The sequence below is a fragment of the Etheostoma spectabile genome, chromosome 22 (assembly GCF_008692095.1).
Source record: "Etheostoma spectabile isolate EspeVRDwgs_2016 chromosome 22, UIUC_Espe_1.0, whole genome shotgun sequence".
In the NCBI taxonomy this organism is placed as follows: domain Eukaryota; kingdom Metazoa; phylum Chordata; class Actinopteri; order Perciformes; family Percidae; genus Etheostoma; species Etheostoma spectabile.
The window spans coordinates 7,961,482-7,978,614 of NC_045754.1; the positions used below are offsets into that span (position 1 = coordinate 7,961,482).

Sequence of the window (17,133 nt, forward strand, 5' to 3'; positions counted from 1 at the left end):
ATTTCAAGTATTCCTATTGGCTTGGAATTTACGCTTGCATGAACTGGGGTAGACGCTCCAGAATCATGCGCCAGCTTGAAATATGTTTACCTGTAAGGGACATACAGGCTACACCGCTGCGCCTTTTGTGCTTTTCACTCAGTGGCACTGACTGTGGCGAATGCCAGGAAGGGAGGGAAGATTATTTTACTGCCGACAGATTTGAAAGCCTGTTGCGCCCATTCTGGAGGACACTTAGCTGAGTTAACTGAGTTGGTTTACAAGACCAAAGTATAACGTTGGAGTGGCTTTTCCAAGAGGAAAAGAGCAAGGACTTAAAAAAGGGAAGCCGAAGTTGCCTGCTTTCTTCTCGACAGGTAATTCTGCCTATTTGTGTAAATTAAAAGTTTTATAGTTGCTACTTGCTTGGCTAACTAGAGCATGGTTGTGCATAACGCTATGACTAAGATACTTTTCCTCACGTTAATGATGAAAAAGGATTGTCTCCCTTGTAACATAAACGTAATCATACGTGTCGTGATTTCCCTGGCAGACAACTCACGTCATGTGCAGTTGGAACACAAACTAGCTACAGCTAGAACAGCTGTGTGTAAACGATGGCGATACTAAGAGCTAATTTTGGTTTCGTTGACATTGTTCAAACTGCTCAGAGAAATATATTAAACACACATTTCTGTTGCTTTGCTCCTACACTAAACATCGCCTCACACTAATCTCGTACAATACACAGAAAAACAATAGCACTGATACTTTACTAACATTGGCTTGCATATGTATGGGAACCTGATAGCCGTTGTTAGCAATGAAAGGGGACCAAAATAACATAAAATTATTATCACGCTGGGTTTGGCCACCGTAGGAGTTAGAACGCGCTCGGAATGGAGGACGCATTAGGAATAGGGGGGGCTAGAAAGTGAAGTGAAGTTGGTTGACATACACAATTTCACCGCTAGATGGGAGAAATTCTTACACTATGTAGCGTTAAGCCTGAATCACTACAAAGGCAAACATCTTCAGTCTCCTGCTCCTTCATCTTCTGCCTAATACTCACAAGTATCCTTTCATAAATAAGCCTAGGCATGGGTCATTAATAACAGGAGAAAGTCATTACATCTCGTACACATGCTAAATAATTGAGTTGCGGGTTGCCTTGTGCACTCACTGTAAACATGCTCATGAGCTCAGTTTTGTTTTGCCGTGCGTGGACCCACGTCCATCGGTCTCTCGAGAGCCCCGGCTCCTCCTGCTGCTGCAGAGCGGCGGCACAACCTTCATCGCCGTTTTGGCACCGGCGCATCACGACCTTAACAAACACATTTAATTGGATTAGTGTGCTGGATGCTGTGTTCTTACATTGTCCTCGCAGAGACAGGAGTCGCACACCCTTGATCCGGAAAGAGGCCAACAAAGTCTGTTAACATGGCCGAACAAATTAACTTCACAAACGGCTGACCTTTGCCATTTTCCACAGCCACGTCTGAAACCTGACAAACATTTTTCATTATTTTCTTTCTTTTAAATGTGAGGTTCTTCAAGGTCATGTTATTGTTGAAGATAAAAAGAGCCTTTGAGGATATTTAATTGCCATTCATGAGAGAAAATGCTGTGTAGACAAAAGGCCTAGTTTTCTTTTTTCTTTTTTTGTGTCTTCATGACACAGAACGCATTTAAAATCATTACTGGACCAAGGCTGCTGGAAACCGAGCTGTGTTAAATGTTCTTTTCCTGTTTGTTAATGTGATCTCAATGTATCCAATCAATGGGCGGTATGGCATTGCATCAAAATATGACGCAAACAAAAGGTTCTGCATTTACTCACTCATTGAATTCATGCCCTGCGATTCAGAGCGCAGCTTTTAAACCTGTGATTCACTCCAGAATGTACTGCAGCTGGTTGAAGGACTCAACTGTCTGTAGGCATCTGAGAACAATGAAAGCATGCTGGCTGAGAGGAGAAATGAATATGCAGCAGTGTCTGAGTGAAAGGAAGATTTCATTATGGTCTGCTTCCTTCTCCATCATTATGCCTCATGTGCACTTATGCATAATAAATAAGCTTAAATTAGGCCCCAATGAACTTAGCAGCAGTCCGTTTTATAGACTAATGTATGTATGTGTGAGAACAGGACCGTAATAGAAAATCACAGCGTTTCCAGATTTACAGGGGTCTTGTTTCCTTTAAAAAAAAAGCAGAACATATGTTGTTAGTTAGACTATCTTAAGTGATATTCAGCCACGCATATAACTTGGGTTTAATTTGCCCAGATTTTAAAATATCCATCTCCCATTTCTGCAATACAATTAAAGTCAAGGCAAATAAGGTTTTCTTTTAAAAAATTACATTTAAAGAATTCCACATCAATATCGTGAGAACGATGTACACAAAATTTCTGATAAACTGAAGGATAAAATGTTCCTTAATGTGTTGAGAAAATTATCCTTCTTCTTCTAAATAAAACTCTTTAAAAAGCTTTCTTGGATCAGTAGCAGGGCTCTTTCTGAGCTCATTTCACTATCGCTTGTATAGAGATAAGTGGTTTTCCTAGAACAGCGGTGCTATAAAAGCGATGATCTTATTGCTCATGATGCAGTGCTGCATTGCTGTAGATTATACTACCCAACAGTATGGCCTAGTTGACATTAGCACAACCTAATGCAGCTGTACAGTTAATCCCAAAACATCATGATGGACCATTTTTACTGAGTACTTTTACTTTGATACTTTAGGTAAATGTTGCTGATGACTGCATAATGGTTGGTAATTTCTACTTACTTAAGGTTTTGAACATATATACACTACCGGTCAAAAGTTTGGGGTCACTTAGAAATTTCCATTGCACTCCATTATAGACAGAATACCAGCTGAGATCAGCTGCATTGTTTTTTTAACCAGGGCAGCAGTTTTCAGATTACATTATGTGCTGACATAATTGCAAAAGCGTTCTCTAACGTTTTTCTAGTTAGTTTTTTAAAATGATATCAGATTAGTAAACATAATGTGCCTTTGGATGATTGGAGGAATGGTTGCTGATAATGGGTAATGTAGATATTGTATTAAAGATCAGCCACCCACTCAGATCAGCTGGTATTCTGTCTATAATGGAGTGGAATAGAAATTTGTAAGTGACACCAAACTTTTGACCGGTAGTGTATATCTAGAATGCATGACTTTTACTTAGTTGGGACATGGTTGTGTATTTTCACAATGTCGTATTGCTATGTTTACATTAAAAAGGGATACTTTTAAACAAGCTCTGTGTCATCTTTGTGTGGGCAGTATGTTTGAAAGAAATAGAAGGGTGCAGAATTCTGCTGCTCTGCTCAGCTTTGTATACTGGTGCCACAGAGAGATAGGACCTTAGGTACGCTCCCTTCATACTCACAAAATGTCTGAAGGCGAAAGTCTAGTTTGCATATGTGTCTTTAACGGTCTCAAACCAACAGTGAACACTAGTTCACATGACCATAACTATAGAGATGAGAGAGATTATAATAAGGCTCATGTTTCAGTCAGGTGTTTTTATTGTTTGTCTTAGTGTTTTGGGAAGACTGACAATCTAGTTTGTGATTAACGGATGAAGATCTAGTGACAAACGCACTGTCAACACTGGGACAGTGTTCCTGTTGCCTTTTTTTAAATTCCTTTTTCAATGCTGTGTACACCAAAAAACAGAGGCAGACATTTCAGAGACACATTTTAAAACATGGACCAATTTCACCAGAACTGTTTCCATGGCTAGATACCATGATAGGTAGGTGAGAAAATCAGTTTTCCTGTAATTTGGGTGAGCCAACACTTCAACCGCAAGAAAAATGTGTGGAGAAACGATGCAGACAGCATATGACAATGGTCCCAGGCTGTATTCAAACCACACACATCACACATAGCATTGTGCCTTACCCAGCTGAGACACACACACAAAGATATTCCTTCAACAATCATTAAGCAATATGTATTTTTCCTCAGGCTGTACTATGCATACTTTTTCTCTGCGTTATTCATCAAATCCACGCTCTACCCCTTATGTTAACATGTTTGTTTTCTTAACTGAAGTCAAGGTTCAAGCTGAAATAAAGTGTCAGGAGAGATAATTTAGTGAAAAGGAAAGAATGAGGGCAATTTTTATATCTAATTCCAGTCAAAACTGTACAGGGAGCTGCTGCAAGCTTTGTTATTTGGCACTGACAAGAATGATTATGGGGGCTTTTATGTTACTGTTAACATTAACAACAATAGTCAACAACAGTGAAGGAGTGAGAGGGCATGCATGTTGAAATAATGGCTTTGTTGTTTGTCTACTCTTAACCAACACAATTACTCTACTGGGAACAGTGTTTAGATGTGATGTGATTAGAGTGTCAGGCATTTTTGTCCCAATATTTCAAATTTCACCCACTGCAGCACATCTATGTGTGATTGTATCATCAGTGTTTAACTTGCAAAGTTAATTAAACTGTCAGCGTTTTAGAGGTAATCTTGATGCAATCTCCGTCCTATAGCATTTTTAAAGACTTAAATATTAAAAGTAAAAACTTTAAAGACATAATTCGCAAAAGTGAGTTTTATTATTATGCAAATTATGGCAAAATAGTGAAGGATGCACAACACCTTTAGGTAAATGTTTTCAAGCTGTGAAGCCTGAAAGCCTTTGGATTTAGCAGATTTCTGAATGATGACTTGACGTGAATATATAAGTATAAAATAGCAATAGTAGTAATATTAGCATCAGTTATTGCATCATTGGGGCGTATTTGCTAATATTGCATCAATCCAGGTTATTATAAAAGCATGAAATGTAGAATCACTGAACACAAACAAGGGAAGAGAGCAATTTTAAGAACAATGAACAGTGTGTGATAGAGGTACAGAAGTCTAACCGTTACTGTATATCTGTAGCTGCAAGAACAAAACCTTTCCTAAATTAGGAAACAGTGACAATTTTCCAATTACATTTCCTTTCTATGTACTTTATTTTTAATTCTACCTCAGAATTAAAGCATTGTTGTTGTTTTTTTGGTTGTGTGTGTGTGTGTGTGTGTGTGTGTGTGTGTGTGTGTATTGTGTTTTTCACTCAAAGGATTAAATGCTCTATTATGGGTTTATTCATTTTGCCACTCCTGGATATTGTGAAATCCTCTCAAATCCCATTGGATAAACACAAAAATGCAATTTGGTCGGCATGAAAAAAACAGGTTGCTTTTGACGAGAGATGCAAGGTGCAACGAACACTGTCAAGCCTTTAAACGTGACAGTGACTAAAGACACTGGCTGCAAAAAGGCTAATGGGTTTTTACAAATTACAAACTCAGATTGAAGTGTTTTCATTTCTTTCAAACAAATGCAGAAACAACATTTTGAAAAGCCAGATTGACTCCAGGTGTAGACACTTTCATAACACAACAGCAGTGCATGGATGCAGCGGCAACATCTATTCCTGAGCGTTATCGCTTGCCTCTTATTCACCTCCTCTATACCTTCCTGTCACCATGGCAGCAGCAATAGGAAGCAGTTTGATAACTCTGTTTCTTTATCAGAAAAGAAGCCTGGCTGACATTTGGACTAAGATGGCTGATATAACGCTGGAGCTGACATTCATTTCACCTCTTTCAACCCACATCTTCATCTCTTTCTGCATGTATTTTCGTTGAGCAATAATCATAGCGAGGGCAGATGTGTTGTGATAAAGCTTTAGAATAAATTGTTGTTAGCAGCATGGTATTGTATTAAAGCAAGATTATGGTAGTTTATCAAAAATGAGTTATTTTCAACTGCTGTGCTGTATCTTGATCCCATCATAAACCATGATAAAGATATTCAAAAAAATAAAATAAAAACACCTGTTAAAGACAACGTATTTTTAGTACTGTCATAAAGTACTAAGTCCAAATATGTAGTTCTTTTCTCAGATTTAGGTTGGAGATAGTTTTAAATCCTTTTGGTTTCTTCAGTTAATAAATCCTGTGAGGCCCTGCAAATAGACCTTTTCGCATTTTGACCTGTCATCATAGCAGCAAAAGCACAGGTGTAACCAATCACCTCTAATTACCTCAGCGATGGCTCGGCCAAGATCGAGTTCATTTTTTGTGGTTGTGTTGTCCTTCGGGTCCCCGGTGACCCTTGCGTATTATGTGATGTCATTTCACATGTACTGGCGGGGGGCCTCGTCCTTCGGGGTCCCGAGACCAATCCTGCACTCGAACGTGTTTAATGAACCAAACAAGTCTCCGTGACATGAAGGACAACACAAGGACTAAAAATAAAGGCACTCAGAGACATCATACTATTATGTATTTGTAACAAAGGTCAAAGAGATGATGGCATCTGAACTCCGTTGCATTAGGTTTTTTTTTTAATCTGATTTGCCCAAGGTGGATGATGAGGTTGTAATATAAATTTGTCTATCTATCTATCTATCTATCTATCTATCTATCTATCTATCTATCTATCTATCCATCTATCTATTCATAGTATTTAGCTTGATATAACTGTAAGTGAACATAGATTGAGTTTGATGCCTGAGGAGGGCCACACAAATTTATGTTCAATTAAATTAGTCATGTTGAACGTAATAATATCTCATGTTAAGCAAATGATCATCCAACACTAGACACTGACACAATGTGCCATATCTATAAGCTTGTGGGCATTTTATTTTCTTAGTCATCACAGCTGTGATGGATAGGGGTCAAATTAAAAGCTCAGAGCCTAATCATAGCCCACCTAAAACTGTGTGTGTGTGTGTGTGTGTGTGTGTGTGTGTGTGGTACTAATACAGAATACATACACTTTTCTGTTGCATTACCATTGTCCCTTACACACAGTCAATGATTCATGGGGTCGCAGTGAAACCAATAAACTAATTGAAGTAATAAAGCTTATTTTTGTAGCACGTTTCAAAACCCACACGATAAAAAAAGAAGAAGAAAAACATTGATAAGGCAGGCCAGTGGAGGGATGAATGTGGGGGGTTGTGTCTGGAGGCTGTGGGTCCGGCCCTCCTAGCAGGTATGGTGCTTCTGGTAATTGAGGCTCATTATTGATGATTTGGTGAACCTGCTGTTTGGCCTATTTAAACGTCTCCATGCTGCCTGCTCTGCTGGCCTCCCAGAAGGCGCAACCTCTCTGTAGAGCTCGCAGTCACATTTACGGTCGCTCGTATACAGTGGCTGAACTGTGTCCCAGTTGTTAAACTAGTTCAACTAGTGTCCATTCACATTGCAAAATTACAAAAATACAAAATTTAAGTCAAAGATGTTACAAGGCATGCAGAATGTCCTTGATATGTTTTGTTGGTGGACAATGTTTCTCCCGCAATATAATGCCCAAAGGAAATGAACAACCTATTTACAGCTTTTAAAGAATAGAAAATAAAACCGACATTGGTGAGACAACATGAGTAAGGTCATGGAAATAAAAAATAAATAAATAAACTTTAATTGCAAATGGCAAAATGAATCGGTCTTCTTAAAAAAATAAGTGGTTGAAAAGTGACTCCTTTGGCTTAGCTTTGTTACAACCAGGACAATAAATTCAGTTCATTGAAAAGATGTAGCCTATGTGTACCATTGACTCCTGTCTCACAACTCTTGGTCTTTAGTGAAGCAGTTTATACTTGGACAGAGGAGGTAAAATAAAACTGAATACTGCAACAAAACTTAAAGCTACAATAGTTCAACCCAGTCTCATGGCAGTTTGTGAAATGGTGACGATATTAAATCTATTGATTTGTGTACAGGAACATGATTGTTTGTTTTTTTTGTGGTTGTGAACGAATTTTAAACTAATGTATTTCAATGGGAAGCATCTTTCGTGATAACAGCACCATTAGGGTAGCGAGCAGTATTTAAAAGCCAAAAATCTGCGTAAGGAGGGTGGTTGGGGTGGTGGATGGGACAAACAACACAGGACTTTCACCCTGGAGATCGGGGATCGTGTCCCGCTCGTGGTAGTTCCTTTCTGCGTTCTTCTTCTTCTCCTAACCACAACTGTCTTGTTGTTGTAGCATGTCTCTCATGTGGCGGTCTGTCCCGTCGTCGTTGCTTGTGTGTGGCGTTTCATTTCCCCGTTGTTGCGTCCCCTAGAGACCGCAGATCGTGTCCAGGCGGCCTTTGTTGTCCCCCAGAGCAGGCTGCTGCAGCTCAGTCTCATGGCAGTTCGTGAAATGGTCATCATGAAACAGACCAGGAAATGTTGGCATTTTACATGTCGGCCTGACCAGGCCTCCTCAGTTTTTGTTTTTTTTCAGCCAATGAATCATGTGATCTGCGGTACCGCAGTCACCAGGTTTAAATTGCCTCAAAGATCCATTTTAATGTGCTTAAATAGGTGTTTATCACTTCTTGTCTATCAAGATAATTAAGGAATTAAAGTTAAAAATGCAAAGGAAACTGAAAAAGATATGGTCTTCTTTGTCTGTGACATCAGGAGACAACGTAATCTATATAATAAATATAATGTGCCAGTTGGAGGAAAAACCTTTTAGACATTCAGACTCACATGGGCTTTGCCTGATGTCTTAGATTTGTATTGTTATTGAGTGTACTGTTAGTGAGCTCGCCTTACATAGGACAAGCATCAGTGAAAATCCCAGAATAATATGGTACAAAGCACCAGTGACTGTTTAGAGAGCTCAAGGGATCCACATCCCCCCACTGAGCTGTGCCTGGCTGCATACAAATGTCCATAAACATTTTTAGGATGTTAGTACTTTAAGGCTACTGCGTAGGTGATCACAGCTTTGACTATTTGGCGTGTGGTTGCTAAATAAACATTTAATCCTGTTTCATTATGAATGGGGGGAGGGGTGGGGATTTGCTTTGAAGGCACAAATATATACTTAAAAAAATGAATGGTGCAAAAACTACATTGCATGACAGGGGCACTTGATTATCCCAACCTGATTTAGCCATCTGCTGAAACCATTGTTACATTACCATTCAACTCATTCTAAATAATTTATCAGTTGCTGACGTGGACAGTATACCTTCTGCTGCGAGATTCATATATTGTGAGATAGCTATCAAATATTGAGAGCCCTTTGTGTATATAGTGTCCTTCGTGCTGGTGCAATACAACTAGGAATATGTTAGACATTCTGGAGGTTCCTGCTTTGAAAAACTATGTTGCGGATTTGATTGTAGAATACACTGTGTGGTGTAAAAGTGGTTACATTTCCAGCAGGGGCACAAATGAATGATTGCAGGGAGGCAGCAGGAACACAGTTAAATCTACAAGGATGCTTATGTGAACCAAATAGGGTACGATTTTCTTTAATGTCAGGTTCCAACCTGTGATTGCACATTAGTTTGAGAGACTGGTGCTCTCTAGCACTGTAATTACCTACAGTAAGTGTCTTCAGCCAAGAGAGTGGCAGCTCGCGCAGGCAGGGGGTGGACTTGGTCTCAATTAGTCTTCTCTGTTTCATCCCCTCTCCCTCCAGAGACATGAAGATTGGCGTTCGTCCTGCATACAGCTGGTGGGCCCATCCTCTACTTGACACAACGGAAAAAGCCACAGAATTAAACAGGAAGCGTTCAAACGCTTTCTTTGAAGTATGACATTGCACTACAGTTAAATTTGTGAACTACAAACAAACTGCATCCTTTTAGATGAATGGACTCCGGAGTAACATCTGCTGCCTTCTGTGAAAGCAGCCTTTGATAGAGGTTTGATAGCTGACAGCTTTTGATTAGTCACTTAAGACAACATGCCTTTTTGTTTTTGGTGTTTGTTTCTGTTGTTCCCATTAATGCTAAGGGTAAGGCCACAAGCCAGTGCCAAGCTTTGTTGTCATACATTACCCAACAGGCATTTTGTTCCAGAGTACATTTGAATGTTCTTTCTACCTGCCACAATGGATTGACAACCAAACATTAAAAAACAAACAAATGGAAAATAGACTTTCATAGTGTTTGTGTCTGAGTATTGTTACAAACTTTTAAAATGCTAGCAGGAAGTCGTCCCGACCTGACCTCTCCAGAACCTACTGTCATGTACCAGTGTTAAACCAGACTGAACCACCAGCAGGTATTTTGCTCCCTGTTCATTTCATCATGTTCCAATCCACCACAAGCTATACAGTTAGGAAAGCTCAGAGGGCAAAAGGCAGAACTGTCATCATGACAGGGCACTGTGGCGTCAAAGAGGCAGGCAGCACTACAGGCAAGGTCTGCCAGCGCTACATGATGTTCGTGGCAACAGTCAGAACAGGACAAAGCTGCAAATGTCTCACCAGCCCTTCATGCAAAAATACCAGAGAACAGACAGGAAATGTGCAGCATCCAACCTGCATTGGGGAAGATTGTTAGACAGAAATATATTTATGTTGTCACCCACAACGATGCTCCGTCCATTATCAGGCACTGCAGAGTTGAGATGTTTTTACCTGTAGCAAGGGGAAAAAAGGCCAAAGTAATTTTTCCCAAAGAAAATATGGCAGCCTTGGTTCAACATTTTTTAGATGGAAAGGTGTTTACTTGTTTTGAGATGTTTCTTCAATGTGGCCGCATAAAGATGCAACCAGTCCATTTTGTTTTCATATATATTAACTTCAAACCGTTGTCTACCAATTTTAAAATGAGGCTATAGTTTATTCGGAAACGTTTTATGAATTTTAATGTTTTAATGTTTTATAAACATAAAAATTAAAAGTGGTTTTAAGAACAGCTTAACTGTAAGAAAAAACAAGTGTCAAGAATCATGAATGAATACAAGAACAATAAAATATCAACTGTCAAATGTGTTTGAATGAAAGAGGATGGGATGTGTAAAGGCATAAAGAGTGTGTGCAATGTACAGGGATAATGGTGGGAGAGTAGGAGCTTGATGCATAGTGTTCATGGGGTGGGACGAGGCCAGCTGCCATTGGGGAAAAACTGTTTTGTGGCGGAAGGTTTTGGACTTGATGACATCAGCCTCCTGGCCATTGCCAACCTCAAAGATGCACACAATTTGATACAGTTAGGCTGCTGGATTGTGACACCGATATAAAACACACTTATGTCTGTAAGATATGATTCACTCAAATCAAATTACCCACAACTTTATGTTGTTCATCACCTTCTCCATCCTGATGAGGTGGTCACAAGTCACATTGGATAAGCCGATTTATGCTCTAATAAACCCGAACCCATTCTACCATTTTATTGACCTAAATTAGTTTTAGTGTGCCTCTAAACTACAAAAAGGTAGCCAGCCCATCCATTTACTCATTTTAAAATCATCGCTTCAGGTACATTTTGAATTCACCACCCACACTGGTTTCAGGCATTGTGAGCACTGACACCATCTGGCATTAAGCGAAGAACTCTGAGAAATTTGGCTTCTGCGTGGATGTCTGACTGCCAAGGGCAATCTGGGGCAAGTCCTTTGTAGTTGAAGGTATGTTTACAGTGTCTAATAGATCGGCACAGGGCCAAGAATCTGACCGTCCACCTGAGGCCACAGACGAGGGTCCAACAAGTCAGCGGAGCGAAATGTTGAGGTTTAATCACTAAGCAATGAAGTGTTGAAGGGCGAGCCATGAGCAAATGTTTTAGCAGGTTTGTGGGGGGGGGCGAATGAGGTAGTGGAGCTATCCTTGTGATACTACAGTCCCTCTGTCTAATACAACTGCCAAATCATTTTCAATGATGGTTCACTTAATTGTCAAAACTCCTTGTCTGCAGGCTTGAAATATTTGCATGCTAGGTATCATCTATTCCCTCAAGTCCCAATCCCCATAAAACACGTTGCTTCCCCTCCCCTTGCCCCCTTGAGCAGGTGACAAGCTAAAATGAGAGATAGCTCCATTTGCTTCCTATAGCTAATTGGATTAGTGCTTAAGGCACTACAATAATGGCTGAATTTAGACAGGCAGGCGGAGAGAATGGGGGTGTGAGGAGCTGAGTTGTAGAGCCAATTTTCCAGTGAAATGAGCTTTGCTCCAGGTGAAGAGAAACTCCTGCAGAGAAATATAGAAGCTCTGTGTTGGAAGATTTTATGCTACCAGACGCAGTAATGTGTCACAGAATTTACATTCAGCCCGTTACAAGAAGGGGCACAAAGTTGCTTATGACAAGTTTTGTGCCATTGTCACAATGCAGTGAATTATTTACATGTCAGAATAGGAGTTGATTATATCATGGTCATGACTCAGATTAGCTGGAGCCTATGTCTCAATTTAAGATAACAGTGCAGTTGTGACGCATTAAGCCTCTATATCATATATCATTTATTAACATTCAAATGTATATTTAAAGAGCCTGTTTTTTGTAAACAAACCTTCACTGTTTCCCACAATCGACAGGGTCAGTATATGTAAACATTGATTATGCCTTACATAATTGCAAAGCAGTACATGCCAAAGTCTATGATGGACCTGCTTTTTATATGTAAAAGTTATATAAAAGAGAAGTTATCATTGCAAACTACACATTTTACAGTTGCTACATGTAGAATTTTAAATGATTTACTGTACTTTTCAAATGAAAGGGCAGAGCGCATTGCTGCCTTCAACAATATCATTCTTGGTACTACCACCAGAGGGTGTCAAAGTGAGAACATTTCAAATCCTACACACTAATGTTTGACATACAAGCACTTTTTTTATGTCAGCGTAACCTACAGTAGAAATGTGAGTACTTTTTTTTTTTTTTAAGATTTGAGTTCAGCCACCGTTACATTCTGTCAAAAGGTTTTCCCTCTACACCCTGGCAGGGTGCCTTAGGAATAATCATGGCAGAGTGACACTGTTAGAAACACAGCATACCACAGTGGAAAATTACACATGAAGTCCATTCAAGAACTATGAAAATCTATCTTTATTAGCATATTGGCATGACTACTCCCCACTCTTTTTAAAAAGTCATTTCATCCACCGCAGAATTAATTACATCAGTTGGTTCACATGCAGCCACCTTTTCTGATAACTTGGTTGACAGTTTCTCAGTTTACCACTCATGACTGCCTGTAAATCTGCACAAAGCAGCTTTTAACACTGGGAGCTCCAGATGGTAGCAGGAGGTAAGATGTTTACAAAATGGGAATATGCAGAATTGATGAAAACTCACACTGTGTACCGGTGTTTACAAATTAGTCTGTGATGCCTCACATAACAGGGACAAGGAAGGCAAAAGGTTTGACGTAACAGTACTCAATTAAAAAGAAAACACAGTTTGCACATTTTTAAATAGAAGTTTAGTTGATCTTCTGAGATAGGTGGAGAGGAATCACTCCCATTAATCAAAACACTTTTTTAGGCAAACACCTTGAAGTACCCTGTGTAGCTTTTGCAAGTAAATAATGGAATGTTTACACAACTTTCTCACCAAAATGCAATAGGCCAAATAAATGTGTTTCTAGCATTTACATAAAAATCATTTTGCAGAGGTAATTGTTTTGGATGAATTCACAACCTAAATTGTACATCCATGCATGCTAGCAGTTCTTGCTTTTTAGTGTTGCCAGATTGGAATGATAACATAACCCAATCAGAGCCTGGAACCAACCCAATCAACGTAAATGTAGTCAAAAAGTGGAAATACATTTGGTTTTGACAGTTAGTTGTCAAGTCACTGTGTAGTCTGAACCTAGTGAACTCATTGTCCCGTCAATGTCAATCATACTACTCAGATTGGAGGAGGGACTGATTTTGTGGTATAGCTAAACTTTTTGTTGTTGGAAATAACTCAAAGTAGGCCAAATTATCAAAACCCACCGTAGAAATTGTACTTGCAGTTACATGGATTGTGCATAGAAAAATTACCTGACAGGATTATAGTGCAAAAGGGATATACATATATCCCTTTTATTTATATATATATATATATATATATATATATATATATATTAATGCAGTTTATTAAGCACATGATTTCCTTTTAAAAAAAGCACACTACACTTGTTAAGATGACTTGTTGTGATCACATCTACCACTAGAGCAATAGAAATTGCACCTTTTGAAAGGTTTGAGAGACTGTAAAAAGAATCTATTATAATGTCAAAATCTTAAAACTGGCCTTTATCTGCATTATTATTCTATATCACCTTTATTTCAGATGTGTCACAATTACCTATTATCTGTGCCAAAATGGGGCATACAGTTTTATGCAGATTGTAAATAAATGTAGCAGTCACTGTCAGGAAACGGAGGTTAACGATATCAGTTGGAGGCACAGTATTAAAACATGACATGAAATAGAAAATTGCTGAGATGCAATAGAGAGGACATGAACTTATGGCCATTCTATAGTGCTGATTTATCTGATGAGAGAGGCAATTTAACACTTCTGCACTGATTTGTTAGTGTTTTCATGCCCTGTCCACCTAATCAATATGGTGTGTCAGGACTATGGCCTTAAATTACTGTTAGATGCTCATTACGAAGCGAAGCTCAATAGAAACGGGGGTGTTAATATTGGTGTGTGTGTGTGTGTTGTGTGTGTGTGTGTGTGTGTGTGTGTGTGTGTGTGTGTGTGTGTGTGTGTGTGTTTTCTGAAGGGCCTGCCAATAAACACCAAGGCCATGAGGTGGTTTGAGTTGCAGACGTTTGATCAACCAGAGGCATGATTTCTACCTCTCACACAAACACGCTCACATTCTTTCACACACAAATACAAGAAGCGGTGGGGGAGCAAACTCTTGTTTGAAGTTACCTTTCGCAACCACAGGCCTCTTGGCATAGTAAATTATAGCAAATAGTGTTGCAGTGCAGATAAAATATGAAATAGTGTGTCCACAATGGGATGATCAAAGGCCAGAAAAAGCAATAAAAGAAGTGTGTCCATCCATCAACGGGCTGCTGAACACCCAGAATGATTTCAGTCTCAGGTGGACTGGATGCCTGAAAGAGACTCTCCTCTCTAAATCACATGGCCGCTCTCCTATTTCCTGGATGACTGGATAGTTTCTCCCCTCAGCCATGTACAAAACAAACAACTTCTGAAAGATAAACTTCACCAGTCAGTCAGTGGTGAGTCACACACGTGATATGCCAAAAGACTGAGGCTAAAGCTGAATGTCCGGCAAAAAGTCCAGCAGAGATTGTCACATTAGCATAAAGGCTGCTAGCAGCCAGGACCAGCTTCCTCACAGTGGGGAAATACATAGTGGATGTGCTAGTCATGAGCAGGGCTTTGTTTTTAACATACACTCTCACCGCACTAATTTCGTTGGCCTTAGAAGTAATGATTGGTTATGTATGCTAGTTAGGCAGACTAGCATACAGCACATTTAAAGATACAGTAGGTAAGACTTATAAAACTAACTTTCTGTCATATTTGCTGAAACTGATGTAGAACAACATGAAGCAAGTAAAATTCCGGCTCCTCTGGCCACCACCTATAAAAAAAAAACACAAAAAAATTCACCGCTCTCTGTTCAAATGCACCAATCAGGGTCGGGGGGGGGGGGTCTAACTGTGTCAATCACTGCTCATGCGCACACATTCATTCTCCCTTTTGGAGGGAGGGGCTTAGGAGACTATTTGGGCTTTAGCAGAAAGGGGGGGAGGAACTGAGAAGTTGTCAGTATTCAAATTCTTTGACTAAGTCCTGGATCTTCACAATGCTACCTACAGCACATTTAATCCATTCCTTACACCTTTGAATTTGTGTTTTTGGAGAGGCTAAAGCTCTTAAAATGCAGAGTAACACCATTTCTACAAACCAGTGGCTGACTTCAGAGACGTCATGTTTACTGGCAGTCTACAAGGCAAACACAACTTGAAATGCAAGACACACTATGTTTTGCAGCAACGTGCTGTTGGCTAACATGTCCGACACCAGCCTCCTGTTCCTCTAGAAGAGAATGCCTCGACAGTATCGGACTATCAGGCTACCTTGCGATCCCAGACCTGTCACTGGCTGATGTGCTTGGCTGCCTGACTGTCTGAGGACACGAATGAGACCATACTAATGAGAGATAAGAAAGAATAAGAGGCAAGTCTGTGTGCTGAGATCACCTGGCTCAGAGGGCTCACATTAGGAGATAAAGAGCAGTTGTAAAAATGTGCTTTTTATGCATTTAGAAAGGGTATTCTGAAGTTGCACTACATTTAAACCACTTAATCACTTTAAGTAAACAGGGTTTTGTATTTATTCAAAGTTTTTTTTGTTTTCATTCCAAGTTTCTCAGTGAAGCACAGTGTGCATCCAGCCTAGCAAGCATGTTGAATGTTTTCATACCCCATCTTGTCTTCTTCTTTTGCCTTATAAAACTAATTCAACTTTAAAATTAAACAGCCCATCCAGTTTCTGACCATAATATTTCAGCGATTTCATGAATAATTTCCACAAAATATGTTGTTATATATAGAGTATTGAAACTATACCTACATGTATATTTAGCTTCTGTTTCTAAATTGCTGTTACAGTACTTCCCATTTTAACTCTCCCCATATCAAATATATAAACAGTTTAACAGTTCACTGTGCAATTATAGAGGTTTTTCTTTGGATTCTGGGTGTGTTTAAATGTTTCAATATGTTTTTTTCTGGTTATCCATTAGTTAAACAAAGCAAACAAACAATTGGCTAATGGACAAACAATTTGTTTTAATATTTGGAATTATCTCACGTAAGCCTGTGCTATTTTTAAACCCTTAAAACACGTTCCACTAAGATTCACACCTGACAACACTTCACTGAGCAAAGTTGCTTATGTAGGAACATTTTTGGGACACCATTTTGCTCAGAGTACAGTGCATTCTGCGTAATTTAGGATTTAGTTTGGCAGTGTCTCCACAAGCTGGTTGCTTCTGTAGATAACCCTAAAAAGGTGACACAATGTGTTTGTCTGAGCTATAGGAAAACTGTTGACTCAAGTCTGAGCCTGTAAGCTCCCATAGAAGAAAATGAATCAACAACCACATTCCCAACAAAGCAGACTTTAAGAGAGAGAGAGAGGTAGGGAGAGAAAAAAACAAGAGGCAGAAAGGTGGTGGTTCAGGTGATGATGCATAGCATAGCTTTCTTCTACAGCAGATATATTACTTTGGACACTGTTAAAACTTCTGTGTGGTAAGTCAGCCCTGCATGTTCCCTACAGCTTTAATTTATTCATGATCCTTATTGTAACTATTCACTTTTTGGCATGTGTATATTTTGGATTTACCCCATAACCGTTTCTGCATTGTGAACATTTCTTTTTTTATTC

At 39.4% G+C, this 17,133-nt stretch overlaps 1 long non-coding RNA gene across 1 annotated transcript in view; it reads left to right on the plus strand.

Annotated features, from left to right (window-relative positions):
• Positions 1 to 16,642, plus strand: part of LOC116672466 (uncharacterized) — a 25,222-nt gene extending 8,580 nt beyond the window's left edge. Inside the window, exon 4 of the long non-coding RNA XR_004327556.1 lies at positions 16,632 to 16,642. This is a non-coding gene — a long non-coding RNA (uncharacterized LOC116672466). The remainder of the gene's footprint in view (positions 1 to 16,631) is intronic.
• The last annotated feature ends 491 nt before the right edge of the window (positions 16,643 to 17,133 follow it).